Source organism: Falco peregrinus, chromosome 3 (genome assembly GCF_023634155.1).
Source record: "Falco peregrinus isolate bFalPer1 chromosome 3, bFalPer1.pri, whole genome shotgun sequence".
Lineage (NCBI taxonomy): Eukaryota > Metazoa > Chordata > Aves > Falconiformes > Falconidae > Falco > Falco peregrinus.
In genome coordinates, this window is record NC_073723.1 from 16,736,746 (window position 1) to 16,755,124 (window position 18,379).

The following is an 18,379-nucleotide window of genomic DNA, read 5'->3' on the forward strand; positions in this document are numbered from 1 at the left end:
AACCCTGACTTATTTACGAAGCCACCTTCTAAATCGCCACTTCACCTCAGTACCTCACAACTACAGGCGACACATCCTCTTCCAGACAGCACCAGCTGGACTTCAAACAGTCCTGGTTAGTCACCTGCCTCTTTTTTCACTGTTGAACATAAAATGTTGAGCAATAATAAGATCCAGAGGTTTTTTTATTTTTTTTTTCACCCTCATAAAAGCTGTTGTTGCCTGGTGGGAAGGAACAGCTGGTCACCTCTTTTCCCAGCTTTGGTGGGATGCAAAGCGAAACTGTGTTCTTCATTCCCACTGCCAGTAGACCTGAATCCCAGAGCAGTCCCAGAAGATACCCTCTGGATACGGCATGAGCTAGACCAATGCCAAGGAAAGAGGTGATACAACATGTCAGATCATGCTGACCAGCTGGTATCTCTGCAATATCACACTGAGAGATTACTTTTTCACAGCTTTTTGTGACTCTAAGGAAAGAACACAGCAAAGGTGAGCAACACCCACCCTCCCCAACCCCACCCCATGTAAACAGGATGATGGAGTTTGAACTGACTGCTACCACTGAGAGACAAAATCTTGTAGTCACAATAAATAGCCTGGTGAAAGTGCCCATTCCTCACCCTGGTATCCCTCAGAAAAGCAAACTGAGTATCAGGATGTATTAGGAAATGAATAAGGAACAAACCAAGAAACATCATATTACTGTAAAATCCATGTACACCAGCATTTTGGTTATGGTGCTCAATTCAGGATGCTTCCTTTCCTCCCCCCACACCTTCAGTAAAGGTGTAGTAGAATCAGGAAAGTTTTCAAGAAGGACAAAAGGGGTTATCAGAGGCATGAAATACCTTCCATATGAGGAAAAAATAAATAGACTGGGACTTTTCAGCCTGGGAGAAAAAAAAAAAATGAGTGGAAGGGGATCTGCAAAAGCATGAATGACATGGAGAAGGTGAATAGGAAATTATTGTTCACTGTCTCTTCCAATACAAGAACTAGTACATCAGCCTACCAGGCAGTAAGTTCATAGACCAAAAGCTGATTTTTTTGTCACCCCGATATGAAGAACTCCTTGCGCCCTGGACATTTTGGATGGTGGAAGCTTTCATGGTTTCCAAAAGTGATTGAAAAAAATTATGAGAGGAAAAAGAAATAGAGGAAATGTTATTAAACAGAAAAATACCAGTATCCACCTCAGCTAAATGAGTTGGTCTAACCTGAGTCAGCTGTTTGTTTGTGCCCATACTGTGTTCTCAGAGCGGGGATTATGAGATTTCTTGTAGGTCACCTCTAGATATGGACTATTTTGATTCTGACTGGTTTCTAAGCTCAAAAACCTTTGCTCAGTTCAAGTAGGAATTTTGTCTGAATATGGGCTTATTTAAGACTGGAAAAGACATCCCCAGGAATGTAGGTGGAATGAAATACCCTATCAATGCAAGTGGATGTGGGTAATCTGGAAACCCTGAGTAATTACACCAAGAAGCTGTGTATAAGTCTTCACTGATTTTAGTGCATGAATACACGCAAGGACTGTTTCCTTAGATTTTTTCAATTGACTATGTCAGGCAGATCATACAAAACCCAAGGACTTTGGGAAATGTTTGCCTTATCCATTTTTTCTTGCTCAGTAGGCTAAAAATACGCTGTCTGAAGTAGTGTCTCTGAGGCATTTTTCCTTTTAACTTCAGACACCTTACCCACCATCTGAACTCTTGAACAAAAGCTGCTGTAAAACTCAGATCATTATTCTGTGTCCTACTGTACATTAAGTAAATGTACTTCTTTTTCAAAGAATACAAGACTTGCAGTCTTGTCACTGTTTTTGTTTAGTAGCTCTTTTTCTTTCCTCTGAGTGCTTCAGCATTATACAGAAAATATTTTACAGCAGTGCCTAACGAACAGTTTTCCTTCAGTAATTGTGGTGGACAGGCCATAGGAACATAGGGTGGTCAGAAGCAGAAGAGTCTTTATGTTGTCTGTAGCTGGCAAATAATAAGTGCCCCCACAAGAAATTTTATTATGACAGGTTGTTTTATTACCCAAGGAAGAGGCCTCAAAAGACAATGCATTTTGTTGTTAACAGATGACCTGTTATCCCTACCAGTCCAATTCACATTTCTTTTTGATGGTCGGCTGTTTATGGCATTTTTAGCAGCAGTGTGTAATACCCTAATTTTCTAGCATTGTTGTCATAAAAGGAGGTGATGCTGAAGTACAAATTATATCACAAGCTGAACAGGGCACCACAAAAGCAGCAAGAGTTAAAACAAAGTGAAGATATATTAAACCACAAGGAAGATACTGCTATAACGGTGTGGACTGCAGCCTTCCAGAGAGTCTTAAGAGAGGGGCAAAAGAACTAAGTAAACTCATGGCTAAACCAAATATAATTGAAATTATGTGATATTACTATGCATTCCAATGTGTATCAAGAAGAGAGTCCATTCGATGTGAAGCTGACACAAGGCTATAATCCAGGAGATCAATTGTTTGAAAGGGTCTGTTTATGTCTTAGAAGAATGGAATACCACTGGAAAGAGCAGCCAGGGAGATGATGGAACTAGGCTGGGATCTTAAACCATGTGCATCATGGCACACTGCTTTCAGGTCATGAAGGAAAGCATACAAAAGATGCAGACACAGATCTCTATTTAGACATTTAATGCTGGGTAGGGAAGAGTTATCAGGATATAATGAAGAAGACAAATATAGTGGAGCAGTTATTATCCTTCCCAATGCCAGCAGTGGACTTTCAGGCACTTTCTTACCTGGAATTTGCATCTTGACCATAAACAACTGCAAGATGACCTATTTTGCAGGTTTTTGCTAGAGAGCAAATTAGGTTTTTGGCTTTGAAAATGTGGTGTACGAAATTTGTAGCTTTATTACATATTATTGACACAAATAATCTACATGTCAAGCAATCTGAACTTCTCTAAAGATATAATTTCTTGAAAATAACCACTCATATACGTCTGTGGATCATGTACATTGTCAGGTAGTTGACCGCAAAAATTCGTTAAAGGACGAATGGTAGTATAAGACAGTACTAGCACATTTAAAAGAATTGCTTGATGAATACATGGTGCTATAATGTAATATAATTTTAGAAAATGACAGAGCAACCAAAAATTTCAACCATACTTATCAAAATGGGGTCAATTCTCTTGCTTCAGAGCTTATGCTGGATTTTGTCTTTGAGAAGAGCGTTGCCTTTGACAGCTGTTCCATATTCACAGTTGGCGTTTGGAGATAGAGCAGAGTTTCACCAGTTTAATTTTCTGAAGTGTTGTCATGATCTTCCCTTTTGAATTCAGCCTGCATATTCTTGGGGAACTTCCCTTTTTTTAAAAAAAAAATTAATAGATTGTCAATCACTGACAAACCAAGTTTCAATCATTGACAACCCAAGTTTCCTGCAAATTCTCCTAATTCTTTCTGCTGCACAGGTTTTTTTTACTGAATTTTCTGATTTTTTAGTAAAAAATTATTAAAAGCTATAATTACTGGCTGTCACATGGCTATAGTAATTTTATCTGGCCTCTAGAAATGGCCAGCCTGATTCCAAGTCTGAGAGATTTTCTGTCATCTTTTCCGTTAGCCAAGGTGAGTCAATTTTGTGACTATAAGCCCCAACTAGCAGTTTTCAGTGCAGTTTATCACTATTTTATAACTCACCCCTTTTTTTTTTCAGTAAGTCACAAAATCCTTTTGGCGAAGTTTCAAGAGGCATCACTTCATGCTTTGAAAGAGTTTATTCTTCTATTAGAACAACAACTTGAAACAAGCATAAAGTTAGTTTTCTGATGTATGGTGCTAGAAATAATCAGGCCTCTTGCATCTGCTTCATCAGCTGGTTTTCTTACAGAGTTGTCAAACACAGGGGAATTCATCAATGAGGTGCAAACTGCTTTCTGCAAGATTTGAGTTCATTGTTAGGTCAGTGATATATGAAGAAAAGCTCATTGCTTTTTCTGAGGAGACATCAGGCATCTCCTTGCCTGAGGTTTTACAAATATTCTTGGATTACTTCAGTTTCATCAGCATATGCACTAATTTGGGCCGTCCATAAACTTGCTGATTTATATTTTTTTAGGCCTTCATCTGAACAGTTACCATTACAATTCAACTATTGTTCAGCTGAATTGTAGCAACGTACCTTTTCAGATATGTCTCAATAGTACTTTTCTGGCAAAAATATTGCCCGAGGATGATTTATGCGAGGGAGCTTTTTCTCTCTGTTCTCTGCAGTGAGCACACACTTTGCCTGTGCTAAATTCATGTTTCCCCATTGCGAGACACAGGCTACAACTTCCAGCTTGAATTCAGCTGGATAAGTTTAGCATGTCATTTCTGATGTCATTGCAACCACTGCATCCTGCTGTCAAATAGCTGGATGCTTATTCATGACCTATTTGTGTCTCTCTCTATAGTTGCCACCTTCCCTGGCTAAGTTAATGTGTAGCTAGTAGGAGGGGGACAGAGAAGTATTTTTCAGAAATAAGAGGCAGGACTACAGTGCGAGGAAGGGCTCAGGCCAGAGAGAGGTGATCCTGCCCTTGTGTAAATCCCTCCTTTCCCAAGGCAGCTGCCAAGTCAGAGAGTCCTTCATTTCATCTTGGAGGCTCTCTGCTCCAGGGAAGGAGAACAAATGTAATGGGGATGATGGATCTCAGGGGTGAAGAGTGTTACATGGAGTAACAAGTAAGAGGTATGCTCGTGCTTTTCTTTTAGTGTTACCTTCTTGTTCGAAGGAAACACCACTGTAGGCTTTGTTTTTACACAGTTACACAGGCTGTAATCTTGAAAGTACCATACGTGTGAAAAAGGTTGTCCCTTTTTTTTGTGTTAGCAGCAGTGTTGCTATCTGTGCATTGCACTGTGAGCCCTCACTTCCTTTACTATGAGGCACTAACTGTTCTGTATTCATCTTCTCCCACCAGTCAGTTCTTTGTAGATCATCTTGCAGAAGGTTTCTGTGCTGCTGTCATGCCCAGACAAGCATTCTCTCTCTGAACTTGTGGTAGGTGAATTTTCCTCAATCGATGGGTCGATGATGTAGGGAAACTGCAACGTGCTGACACATATCCACACACAAAGAATAGATTAAGCATGACACATCAATTATTCCTCATCTACGAGTCCTTTGGTATGCCTCAGAAGGTTGAGAGAATCTGGTAGCCATGGTGGGATTTAGATTTCTGCTCTTAAGCAATTTGCCCACTTCTCATATGAGGCCCCGAAGAAGGGGGAAACAATTTGTTGGAGGGTAAACAATAATTCTACTGTCTACAATAAATGACTCTAGTCAGCAGTGCCAAGGTTCATTCCTGATCCTGTAACGAGAAGTGCTCAAAACTCTGGCAGTGGAAATTTCAAAATGTTATTTTTACCTCAGGCTTGTAAGGAAATGAGGCTTGTTTGATCATACTCTCTGTGTGTGCGTGTGCCTATTTATCCGTCTGACCTTTCCTAATAACGTTTGAGGTCTTTGTCTAATTTCAAGAAAATCTCATGAAGTAGAAATCCCAAGCAATGTTAAATACCAAACAGCTTCAGAAAAGTAAGCAGTTGCATAAAAAAGGAACATTCTTCTGATGTCTCCATCGAGGGAAAGGCAAACATAACTTGCTAGCTATCAGAAAGGGCTGTTGAAAGCCAGGCTATATTAGTTCTTTTCCACCTTGAATGACTGCTTTTAATTCAGTTTTCTTTTACCACTTCACTTTTGCCTATAAGCTTTTTTGCAGCCATCACATGTAAGAGTGATAGCGCACTACAGACACTTAGCCAGGGCACCCCATGGGAAAAAAGCTCAGAGTAGCTCGGTACTACAGATCTCCAGTTTGTGGCAAATGGGAACTTACACCTTCTGGCCTACGTGGCTTACAGTGTTGACATCTCTCTTCTGATTCAGCATCCTAATAGCTTGTCCAAGAAGATAAAACTGGGAAATGCCAATGGAAAGCCATGGCAGGGATGTCAAATTCAAATATTTGAATGTCAGAAGTCAGCCACAGGAAAATATGAGATTTATTATAATATCTCAAGGCTTCATTGTATTTTGCCCTCTTCCACCTGCGATTTGGCATAACACACTGAAAATGAGATATACACTACACACAAACTTGATAACCAGTTGATGTACATATACATGCGTAACAGTTGAACAATTAGGCAGGTGGGATTTGTCCATTATCATTTTTGTCCAAATGTATGAATTTTCATCTAAAACCCCTGGATGTTCCCATTGTAGCAGTTTTGCTTTAGCAGATCTGGAAGGAAATTCCAATAAATTGGTATTAGAAGAATGCCCTTCCATCAAGCATTCTGCTCCATAAAGCCCCCATTTAGCTTACTTCTGATAACTCTTTAATCAGTGCTACACTGACATTGATATCAAGGTCAAATAAACCACATTCATATACTTGGATCGACTTGTAACTTTTAGCGTTAAACAGCAACTAAATTAGTGAAAAATCCTGAAATACAAATATAAACAGAAGTAGCTTATTAACTAGAGCTAAGTAAATCATTACAATACACTGATAAGAAAAGTTAGGGTACTTACTGAAAGTACAGAAGAGATAGAAGCAATAATACAGGAACTGTTGTAAAAGGGCAGATCTGAAGTATTTAGACAGGTTGAAAGCACATACTACAGAGTAAACATCTACATTTATGATAGTAGTAGGTTTTCTTTGTAGCTAAATTAATCATCTCATGCTTTTTGAAACAGAAACAGTAGAAAAAGTTTCATCACTGGATATTTTAGTTAGCTTTTCTTCTACTGCTATGATGTTTTGCAGGATTTTCAGAAACACTAGAAAAGTGGTATTTAAGTAAAATTCTCCAGAGAGCTTTGAAGCAGCCTAACTATGCTCACTGCAAGCCTAAAGAGCTGTAAATCTGCTGTGTTTTCCTGTCTGGGACTCTCAGAACTGTTGGACAGGGATGTGTGAGCTTTGAGATGAACTAAGCTTCTCAAGGAATGAATATCTTGAGTCTTCTGCTGCACATGAAGTTGCTTGGGAAGGGAGTTGGATGGACAATGCTTCATAGCAATGGTGTAACACCACGTCTGGTACCCAGTGAAAGGGCTTCCTTCATGCCTACCCATAAGATAGTTGATCTGTGTGCTGGAGAAGTAGGTATTTACAGTTATACAGCAGCTGAATCAGATGGACCACAGCCTTTTAAACAGCTTGCTGTCTGTCCAGAAATCTCTGATCAATTTTATGAACCATCAGATTACACTGGGACAAAATTTCCTGGTGGGAATGAGCAACGTGCTTCAGAAGATGTGGCCATTGGACAGTGTTTAGCTCTTGACTTCTGTGGGAAGGGTGGAGCTGAATGCAAGCACCTAGGCCAGCCTCCCCACGGGCCGCATTTCTGTCACACGCTTTTTTTCAGTTTTGTTTTGGACTTGTATCCTCTCACTGTCACTGAGTATAAGGACAAATGGTAAATCCTCCCAATCAGCAACACGATTGCAGAATTGTGTGAAGGCCTCATCAGCAAGTGACCCAGGTGGCAGAAATACACTGTATGCTTATTTCATCTCTGTGGTGACAGCAAGAACCATCTAAAATGGGAAGAGTGGAGAAGAAAAGGGTTGGGAAACTAATTCTTGTCTATAATGAAAGAATAATTTGGAAATCTTCCTGATTTTTATTATATGTCTTTTAAAATCAGGAGAAAAGCATATGGGAAAAGTAGATTTTCTCATTTTAAAAGGACATATTAAAGGTCTGCCAATGAGATAGTATTTTCAGTTTATCAGAATAAAAGGTTTTCATTAACCTGAAATAAATACATTTTTTTACATATTGTTCTGTAAAAGAACTCTGTAAGGTTCTGGGTTTTATCTTTTTCCCCTTTGGTTTGAAAATCCATTTTCTGCCCAGCTATACAAAAAAGTCACAAAACAACATTTTCTTTTGCCTGTCAAGCAAATTCTTACTTGTAATTTGACCAATGATATAATAGTCTTTGGTGTCTTGTGGAGACGATGCATAAAATATTTATCATGCACTTAGTATACGTCGCTTATTTCAACTCAGGACCAGTAGGCTCCTCAAACTTTAATTAATTTAGTTCAGAATCCACTGTGGATAAGAAACCAATGGGCAAAGTGGGGCTTAGCAGCTACAGGAATAACCTGAAATGTAGGAGAAGGGTGTCCTGTTCCAACCTGATCTGCTGGGAAGGTTGGACAAGTCTTTTTCTTTCTCCTTGTGCAGACTCTGCCCCAAATCTGGACAACAAAAACATGATGTTGCTTAGTTAGTAAAGTAATTTGAGATTGGTGGATAAAAATGTTACCTAGGAGCTAGATAGTAATAAAACTATTACTGAATCTCTTTAGGAAATGAGGGAAGTACATGAGTGCCTGTGGTCACAAAGCAGAGCTGAGGTTGGGATTAGAGAGTGAGATTTGTACTTCCTAAACCCCTGTTTCTTTTTTTCTCTTATTTTTAAATCAGACTTTCTTATTTTTTAATATTATATCATACGTAAATATTTTCTCAGATCATAAAAATAATTCCTTTTTTTTATTATCAGGTCACACAACCTTCATGTATGATCTTCAAATTCAAGGACTGTGATTTCTTTGTATCTTGAACTATGCTATGAAAGTTAATAATAATACATCCATCAAGAAATAAAATACTGACATCTAGAATATCCGTATCCTGCAATGGTCTGGAGGGTAAATCTGGCAAATGAAACTGAATGCTGCAGTGCAGTAACGGGCCTTGTGGTCCAACTGTGAGTGGAATCTGCATGCATTGATGAGTGAAGCACAGGATGCACCTGGAAGAACAGAAGGACCTGTGTGAGTGGTCTTCTCCTCTAGCGTTTTCATGTGACTTTGCCTTTGGTGACACTAGGAGTCAAGAGGCATTGACATCTCCAGATGGATCTGCCTTTTTTCCTCTCTATAGTCAATGGATAAAAGCAGAGATTCTTCTCAAAGGTGATTCTGAGGAGCAGGTGTCTGATTTAGGTGCCCTGAATTGGCTTCCAGGGATGCTGTTCTGTCTTTGTTGACCAGCGATACAGTTGGGGAAGATGAGCGGGAAGAATAAGCCATCTCTGTTGCCAAAATTCAACAAGCTTCCTTCCTTTTCCCACTTTTCTTGCCTCAGTAACTCAGTTAATTCACACTACTGACACTATCCTTCCTCTTCAACCCCATCCTAAGAATAGACTAAAGAGCTCCTCTGGAAGGTAACATAGCAGAAATTGTAGGTTTAGTGTTCCCAGCATGGCCACTTACTGGAAGTGGCTATGCCAGTGAATGCCCAAAGCAGCATGACCTCTTTGCAAGAAAGCAATGGGTATCTTCAATCATACTGCAACCAGAATTTTGAAAAACCTTTGTAATTTTTTCCCATCCTTATAAGCTGAACTAGTTGATCCAGCTGGTTGGTTTTCCATCTAGAGAACACAATATCTTCTCAAAGTGAGTTTGAAAGGACTTGCATTTGATTTCAGTTCAGATCTAACCTCCTGGGAAGGGTCCAAGACAGCCACATGATATAGCTGGCAGTCATCTTCATGCAGCACTCTTGAAGTGTTACCCGTTAAAGGCATGATCAAATCAGCCAGCAAAAAGAAACAGAAGAGAGACAGGTTTTCTTTCCACTGAAACCAGGGATGATTCTAAACGCTGGGAACATCTCATCAATGATCCTTGCTTTGACCCTAGCCTGTGATTTGATATGAATATCTCATTTATTCCTTCCCACAGAGTGGGAATAAGAGATAAAATTTGCAAGCTGGAAAGAAGGTGGTGTGTGGTCTGCCTTTGAAAAAATAAATGAAAACAACTTTTTCTTTTGTTGCAATGAAGATACACTAAACGACAGAATGTGGCTATATGCCTTATGTGCATACCTTAAATTATTTCTCCCTCTCTTAGTTTTCCCAGATTGAGCATTGGCTTCATGACTTATCTTCTCAGCTTTCCAGAATTTGTGGCGTGTTTCATTTTGTTTAAAAAACTGGGGCAAACCCAGGGAAATGACTTCAGCTGTGTGGTGAGAATTGCTAGCTGCTAACTGAACCACAGAGTACTGCTGGGAAACTGCATGCTTGCATCTGATAACCATTTTATGGGAATGTGTGCTGACCCACAGCTGTGGTTCTCCGCAAAATGCTGGGAGCATGAGTCCTCTTCTACCAAACATACTTCATGGTCTATTCTTAGCCTCTTTTTTTGTAACAGACTTGTTCTGTCCTCAAAATTGAGATTAAGTGGAGGGAGGGAGGGAGGGAGGGAGGGAGGGGAAAAAAATCAATGTTTCTTGTGTTTAATTGTGTCTGTACATGGTTTGTAATTGGAAGTAACTCCACTAACTGCAGGACTGGTATATGTTGGTGTGAGTTGGATAAGGACTGAACTAATTGTATTACTGGTTTCTTCTGCCTCATCTGTAACTTCTGAAGAATGACTGTTAATTTCAGTTATGGCATTTATCAACTCTGATTGTACAAAGATTCAAGGAAAGAAAATTCTAACCTGTCAATATTCCAGCAATGTTAGGACAGATGTTCCTCAGACTTCCTTCTCCCCAGGACGCACTTTTGTGGATTAAAAAAAATAAATATATATATATATATATAATAAAGAATGTTTATGGGTAGTTAATGAGATGGTAGACAACTAAGTAAGAACTCATGTTTGACCTTTCTGGGGCAAAAATTGCGTATTGAGTTTTCCTAGTGGCTTCTCCTCCTGTGTGATTACCAGAAAGACTTCAGTGTTCACAGCTGAAAATGATCTGACACTTCGGTGCTTTGAAATAGATTGAGTCACGAGTTTACTAAATCACACCGAAATGCATTGGGGTGTCAGCTGTGGCCCCATAAAAATCCCATCAAGGTTATATTTCTGGGAGAAATCTTCAGCATAAACAGACCTTCCTACCACTTAGCAGGTGTGAAAGAACAAAGCGAAGTGTCACAATTTGAACTTTACTGCCACCTGTTTCAAAGAATGATGAAGGTCCCAAAAGTCCACTGAACATTGATAATCTGCCTCAGAATAGAGAGGCTTTAGGTTAACAGTTGGACTCAATGATATTAAAGGTCTTTTCCAACCTAAATGATTCTATGACTTTTGTTTCCCAGCTGTGGAAACCGTTGTATCTCTTGTTTTCAGATTAGTTTAGATGAGATTCGTTGATTTAATAATGGCATGTTCCTCTGAGCAAAGATAATCAGCATCATTAGAGACAAACTGGGTATGCAAGTGCCACCTCGCCACACACGCAGAGTCACACACTTGCACAAGCACACACTTGCATTCATGCAAGTGTCTATATATTAATCTGGCAAAGCAGAACAATGTGCAGGAGAAGGTCATTAAATTCTACTTAAAGGATCTTTTCTTTCTTCCCCTTTCTCTTGCCTCTAGCAGTTACTTGGTTGCCTTTAGAAGCAATTAATCTCTGGTCTGATAACATTTTGCACAGTAAACTGGAAAGCTCTATTCAAGCAGAGTGAAGACAGCTATAAAGTTTCCCTCCTGAGCCCCCCATCTGGCCTAGGAAAGCTCCATCCTGTTCTCTGCTTGAGAAATGGGGTCTCAACAGATATTTTCACACTCCCCCTATCTCATGGGACTAGAAACTGGCTTGCAACGTCTCCCATTTTCTCTGTTGCCCCATTTGTCATCTTTTAAGTATCTTCAGGCTATTGCCATGTATTCACCCCTTAAACAAAGTTAGTATTGCCGAAATACTGTGGCGATGAGTACTGGCAATACATGCTCAGTGCGCATGCTGCTTCTCAGGGATGCTGGTTTGGAAAGAAAATGAAAGCCCTTCATGTATGCCATAAGGCAGCCTCCTGAGATATGGATTTTTTCCTTGCTCTAAGTCCCACCATGCACTTCAGGAAACTGAGGCACAGTGACTCTGTCAGAAACCAGCACTTCTGCTCCTTCAGGAAACTGTTTTGTACTGGAAAAATGATTGCAGCGAAGACTAAAGGTGCTCGTACGAGGGCGATGGGAGCACTCAAGAGAGAGAAAACAAACCAGCGATCAGCTTTCTTGCAAACACTTTGCAACCCTACATAGTCTAATTGGGAGCATGAACCTGCTCTTCCCTCCGTGTGCAGTGCCCAGGTCCAAATTACTTGCGTGCCAGCTGGAAAGCTGGGAACCTGGGTCTGCAGCATTTAGCACCCACTAACAGCACCGATGGAGAGAGCGGGGGCTGCTTTGCTCCAGTGGATGGTGGAGGTACAGCAGGGCTGAACCTGGCTGCAAACTGCCTGCACATCAGCAGCGGCGAAAGAAGCCGCTTCCCATCTCTTCCCCTAAGTCCTTCTTTCAGGGCACTTAAGGCAAGAAAAGTTTGCCAATTTGAAGTCATTCATGTAAACATTTCAAATCGCTTGTCTCCTTTGGAGTCAGCAATTTCACTTGCATGACAGTCTAGTTCAGTGAACAAATGAAATGGTTTATTTATAAGCTTGCTTCTCACCAGGGAGCCAATTTATGTTTAAAATTAGCTAATTGTCCCTTTGATGGATTTCTACTTGAAGTAAATAGAGGTCATTAAGTTCCTCTGTTAGGGTGAATTCAGAAAACAGCTATCTGACAAGAGGCTGACCTTACTGAGAAATCCCAGGTAAAGTCAACTATTTGGAACAGCTATTTAGCTTTATGTGTTAGTGAAGTGCCTAGGGAGGAAAGGGATGTCATTACCCTGACAGTCTCCTCATACCTCATGCCTTTTATGACTGGAGGTACAAGTTAGAATAACTTGGCATATACTTACAAACCAATCACATTTTGGGGTACAGAGTGATTTTCAGTTTCCTCCTTGGAAACACCAGTACTCTGTTGATGAAACATTTCTCATCAGACCTCCCAAACGACCACTGAGTTCTCTTGAAAAGAAGCAGCAGCACTAATAAAACATTAGGCATTCTCCCAAAGTCAAAGAGTTGGCTGAATCTGTACTTCCCAAGCTCTGCCAAACCCGTTAATATGACTCCTCTGTCTACTAAGATACTGTACACCTGCATTTCAAGCTTCAAAGGTACAAGGAATCTTCTGAAATGCAACTTAACTAAGCCCAAGATATCAGAATATTCCGGTCTGCTCTTATCCATGATTTTCCGCTACAGCACATCCTCCGTGCGAGGACGTGCAATGCAAGGAAGCACTCACTGTGGTATAATTTAAACAGCAATGCATCATGCTGTGGAAAGTGCTGTAGGGATGGGAATTTGGCCCAGCATTATTCAACATTTTTATTGATGATCTTGAAGAAGGAGCACACACCACATTTGTTAAATATGAAGGTACTACTAAATTAGGAGGTGCTGTGAGCACCAGGGAGGATGGGGAGGTAGCAGAGAATGACCTAGAGTTGTCAGATATATGGGTTGGGAATACGTAGATGAAATCCATCCTGGACACGAGGCAAGTCAAAAAAGAGAAAAACCATCCAGCCTCTGTACTTGGCAGAAGAGACATGCTGAAGAGCTGGAGAATGAGCAGAGATGGCTGTTGGTTAGATAAAAATGTGAAAATCTAATATAGATTAGTGAAATATGGAATCCCAGCACCAGCAGTGACTCCCTGTGAACATAGCTGCATTGGGTTTGTGTCAGAGGTTAAGAAATGCTTCCTGCATCTCCTACGTGACAGTGATGAAACATTTATGAGAATGATCCTACAAAGCCAAACTAGTGATCCATGTAGTCAAATATCCTGTCTTCATAAAGAACTAGTCCTAGATAAATGAGGGTAAGGTGTAAGAAATTCTGGAGTGAACAGTCCTTGAGGGCACGATGACACGGCATACACAGAAATGCCAGGAAGAGTCTTAAATAAACTCTTTTGGAGACTGGGAAGACATGAATGAGTCTGTCAAGTTGGAGCACTGCTGTAAGAAGCTGTAATCCTGCTAGGACTGGAGCCTCTCTGCGCGGCTTCGCGCTGGGGCATGGATCCTGGAGTTCTACCATACCATAAATGACCTGCGCACACAAAAATTTCCCTTCCCACCTCTGCTAGTTAGGGATCCCTCAGTGTCCTGAAGAGTGACGGCTTACATGCATTCCAGAATTCCTTAGGTAAAATGTTAGCCCCGTGGAAATAACTGGTAAATTCCCACTGAGTTCAGTGGGAGCAGGATTCCTTCCAATGGATATATATTAGATGCCAAAGGCTGTGGAGGAATATGCATAGGCAGCCTACTTAGAGTCTTCCCCTTATAAATCTACTGTCTCCCTGTTGCTACTCCAGTAACAACTTACTCTTCCCAAAGGTAATCTTTGGAAGGTATCAGCTATCCATGAAGAATTCTACACTATTTAATCAGGAAACTAGCTGTGGGAGTCTTTCATAGAACTCCCTGAAAGCTCACTGCAAAAGCAGCTTTGTGGGGAATAAAATGAAGGCATAGGAAATTAAAGTTTATTATTTGATCGCCTTTGTTTTAAAATACACAAACAGAATTGGCAAAGTTACCTCCTCCATTAAGTTGAATAAAAATGCTGAGTAGCCATTTGTGGTTCTTTTCTCCCATCCTTTGATTTAACTGCTGCTGGGAAATACAATAACCAAATGTACTTTTTCCTACACTGAGGAGAAAGATGCAGTGAGATGCATTAGGTAAGAAATTGTCTCTGAACTCTTAATTTTAGGATGCTGTGTTTTGCCCAAAAGCATAATTTTCTACTACAGACCCCACAGTAGCTGGAGGAGACTATGAAGCTGCAAACTAGGTTCCGTTCCCTTGCTAAGCTTCCCTACTGCAGAAGGTTGTCTCACTAGAAGAGGGACAGCAATCCTGGGACAACCTTCTGACACTGGCACTGACTGTAAAACTAATTTTCTATACATTTTACAGCTGAACTGAACTAACATATTCAAAAGCCCTCCTCACCTCTTTTTAGAAATTCTTTATTTTTTTAAAAACCACGACTGTGTTAGGAATTTGTCAGAGTAATAAGGCTGTAAAACTGACCAGAGCCTTAAGTGATAATAATCTACTGTTACATAGTTTTCTTCACAGTCTTGTTATTTCTGCTTTTCTGGTGCTCATGCATCATATGTGTTGAGAATGTATGAAAACAATGCTGCTTGTGAAGTGTGTTCTTTATACATATTTTATGCAGCACATTTAAGCAATAACTATCATTTGATTTGCATCAGACAATGATTACTTGCAGCAACATTTGGCTTCTAAATTGGCCAGGGGTGATTTCTTCCTTTACAAGAGGATGGACTGACTTCACATCTAATTATCTGGAGCTTCGACTGAACTGTTCCCATCATCTACTAGGACCAATGCAAAGTGAAAGGCATCAAGTTTATCTCATCTTATTTGAGTTTCATACTGAATATTATAATTTATTTAGAAATTGATAAGAAACCATTTATTTTTAGTTTGTTTTAATTGCAGACAATTTTTCTGTAGTACTGTTATGTTGAAAATCAACAAATGCATGGAAAATGTTTCTTTAAACAAAATTATTAAAAATTATTAACACAGGACAGTATTATGAAACAGAACTGAGAATTACAACGTATTTCTAGGATTTAGTGCTACTTATGATATAGAATTTTTTTGCTAAGTGAGACATATAACTAGAATATGTCTTGGTATCCTCACCCATAAAACTCAGATACTTATAGTTCCTTTCCTTATAGATGTGGTAGGAATATATTTTTCTGAATATTTTAATGTGCTGAGGGTTATTAATTAATGCTGCATAGAGACTGAAGTCCTGGACTCCTATTTTCTGTCTGATTTTTTTAATGTAGACCTTTGCATTTTTCTCTAGCAATAACAGGACTCTGCAGAGAATGAGACTGCACCCAGGTATATTCTGGTGAAGAGTTAGACCTTGATTAAACTCACTCTTTTGAACGAGGGAAGGTGGATTTACAGCTTGGAAGTTGTGCTGCTCTCTGGAGGGAGTCCAGGTGAATGGACTGTAAAGTCCTGTGGAAAAGGGCTTGTTGAAATTGCTGCACCTTTCCACTGAATATTCAAAACCTCACTGGATATTTAAAAAGAAAAAAAAGTTCATTCAGGTGGGTCTCCTCTTGACATCCTAGCTTTTCAGAATCTTCTTCCTTGTCACCAGCTTTCCTGGTGTTGAATAGGCGAGCACAGGCACCTGCTGCAATTCTCTGGGCTCCACCCCATGGCAGAACATCCAAAATCTAATCCTTGGTGAGTTTAGCCCTTTGGATACCTCTCTTTTACAATAGGTAGATCAAATTACTTTATTTTTATATATGTATAAATTAAATCGAAATTAACTGGTTTTATGGTCTATTACACAACACACTGTGCTTGTTGAAACTTTTTACTGCAAGGGGTCAGACTATGAAGCTTTTGCTTCAGGCATGTTTTTGGTGAAAATGATGTCGCTCCATTGACTTTTATCGCAGTGTATTAATTTCCAGCTGCTCAGGTTGATTAGCAGATTGAGCAATTTATGAATGTTGACATCAACCACGGTGAACTGAAGAAGAAGTAAGAAAGGTTTCATTGTGAGAAACATGCAGAATCTGCCATTGTGGGAACAGTGGGAGATGAAACTTGCACCAAAGGAGAAGCAACAGACTGACTGCATAAGGGTGCTGGCAGGTAGCAAACAGATTAAGTATCTACCAAGCGTGGGTCAGCATAGTAGCTAAGAATAATATATTTTCCTAAATATTTGATTGTTATTATGTCTTTAAATCTATAAACAAACCAAACAAAAAATAGCCAGCTGTTTTATTGAAGCAGCAACAACAACAAAACATGAAGAAGAAATTAGGTATTAATAATTTTCTCCTTATGGGAGTATAAGAGTCCAGCAGCTGCTGCAACTGGCAGTAAAGTCACCATTTCAAAGAACTTATTGAGCAGTAACTGTTAAAAAATCCAGGTTGCCACTAAATCACAGTTCTTCACTTGGTTCCCACACTATTGCAATGCCCTAAGCTATTCACAGCTGCCCTGCATCTCCCCAGAGGTGGCTGCATTTCAGTGGTACGCAAAAGAACACCAAAATTACATCAACGGGCAGATTAATATACTCTCTAATTCTACATGACAAGCAATAAACAAATGCAAACCATAATTTTATTCAATAGGTGACACAATTCCTTCTTAGACAATAGAAGCTAGTGTCCTAGCATATTGCTAGGAAATACTGAAAGGCTACAAATATTTGGCTACTTCTCCTGGTTCCCTGCACTGTGTGTGGTCACTTAGAACTATTTTGATGCAGTCTTGTAATGCTACAGAATCAGCGTGGTAACATTTTATACTAACTTTATTTTGATTTCCACAGAAGCAAATAGTTTTGTGATGTGCAATGCAATGTTGAATGAAGTTCAGTCTCATTGAGACCCCAAAAATATCAGATGTGAATGCAGGGCAGAATTCTAAGAGGTTTATCTTTGCTGGGAAGGAGTATTATATACAGTAGAAATATGGTAAGTTCAAAGGTACATAAGCAATAAGGTGAGAAGTGACTTTTATGAACACAGCTCAGTGAAGAATGATGCATACGTACATTCTCAAAGCACAGGAAAAGTTAATATGTAGAAATACAGGGTGAACAAATATGCAGAAAAGCCAATAGAGCAAATTGCTATAATAAAATCATTTTGCCCTAATTATTCATCAAATTCCTTTTCTGTGCCTGGAAGAGAAAACAGTAACCAGCACTTGACTTCCCAGCAGACATGATACAGTTCTTTTCCCACAAAGTAATGATACATCACTGTTCGTGATAGATCAGAAGCTTAGTGACAGAGAAGAAAAAGAGTGCCTAAAGACTCAGGTAAGATGCCAAATGCAGCTGAAAAGGAAATGAAAACCATTTTTTTCTACATTTCACACAAATTTAAAAAGTTCCCTTAAATATCTCCATAATTACAAAGAGTCAATGTACTTAACACATCCTATAACTGCTCTAAAAATGAGAAAGTACTTATTTATACAAGGTATTTCACAGAGCCTCACACAGCCTTTACAAATAATATCACAGTATCATCCCTTCTGTTTTTCTGTACAGGTTTTATTAGCTCTGTATTAGATTATTAGAACTCCAGTCTGCAGGGCAATTTTCCACAAAGAACTAGTGTTCATCCTCACTATTTACTTCTATCAGAAACTTAAAAAAGCCCTACATTAGCAACAAGTCCATAATTATTTGGAAAAAAAGAAACATGATCAATCTAGCTTCTCTTAAATCAGAGAAGAGATTCAGGCTCTAAACTGCCAATGCAGCCTCAGTAAGAGTGATTTATTTGAGCTGCTGCCATCAAGAACATATTCTTTTGATAATATGTCTGAACTGGGTGTTGAAATTGTTTGTATAATCTCAG

General features: G+C 39.5%; 1 long non-coding RNA gene across 1 annotated transcript; it reads left to right on the plus strand.

Annotated features, from left to right (window-relative positions):
* Window positions 1-4,536: 4,536 nt before the first annotated feature.
* Window positions 4,537-8,697, plus strand: LOC114013245 (uncharacterized). The gene is made up of 2 exons (XR_003556132.2): window positions 4,537-4,717; window positions 8,575-8,697. It is a non-coding gene; the product is annotated as an uncharacterized LOC114013245 (long non-coding RNA).
* Window positions 8,698-18,379: the final 9,682 nt, after the last annotated feature.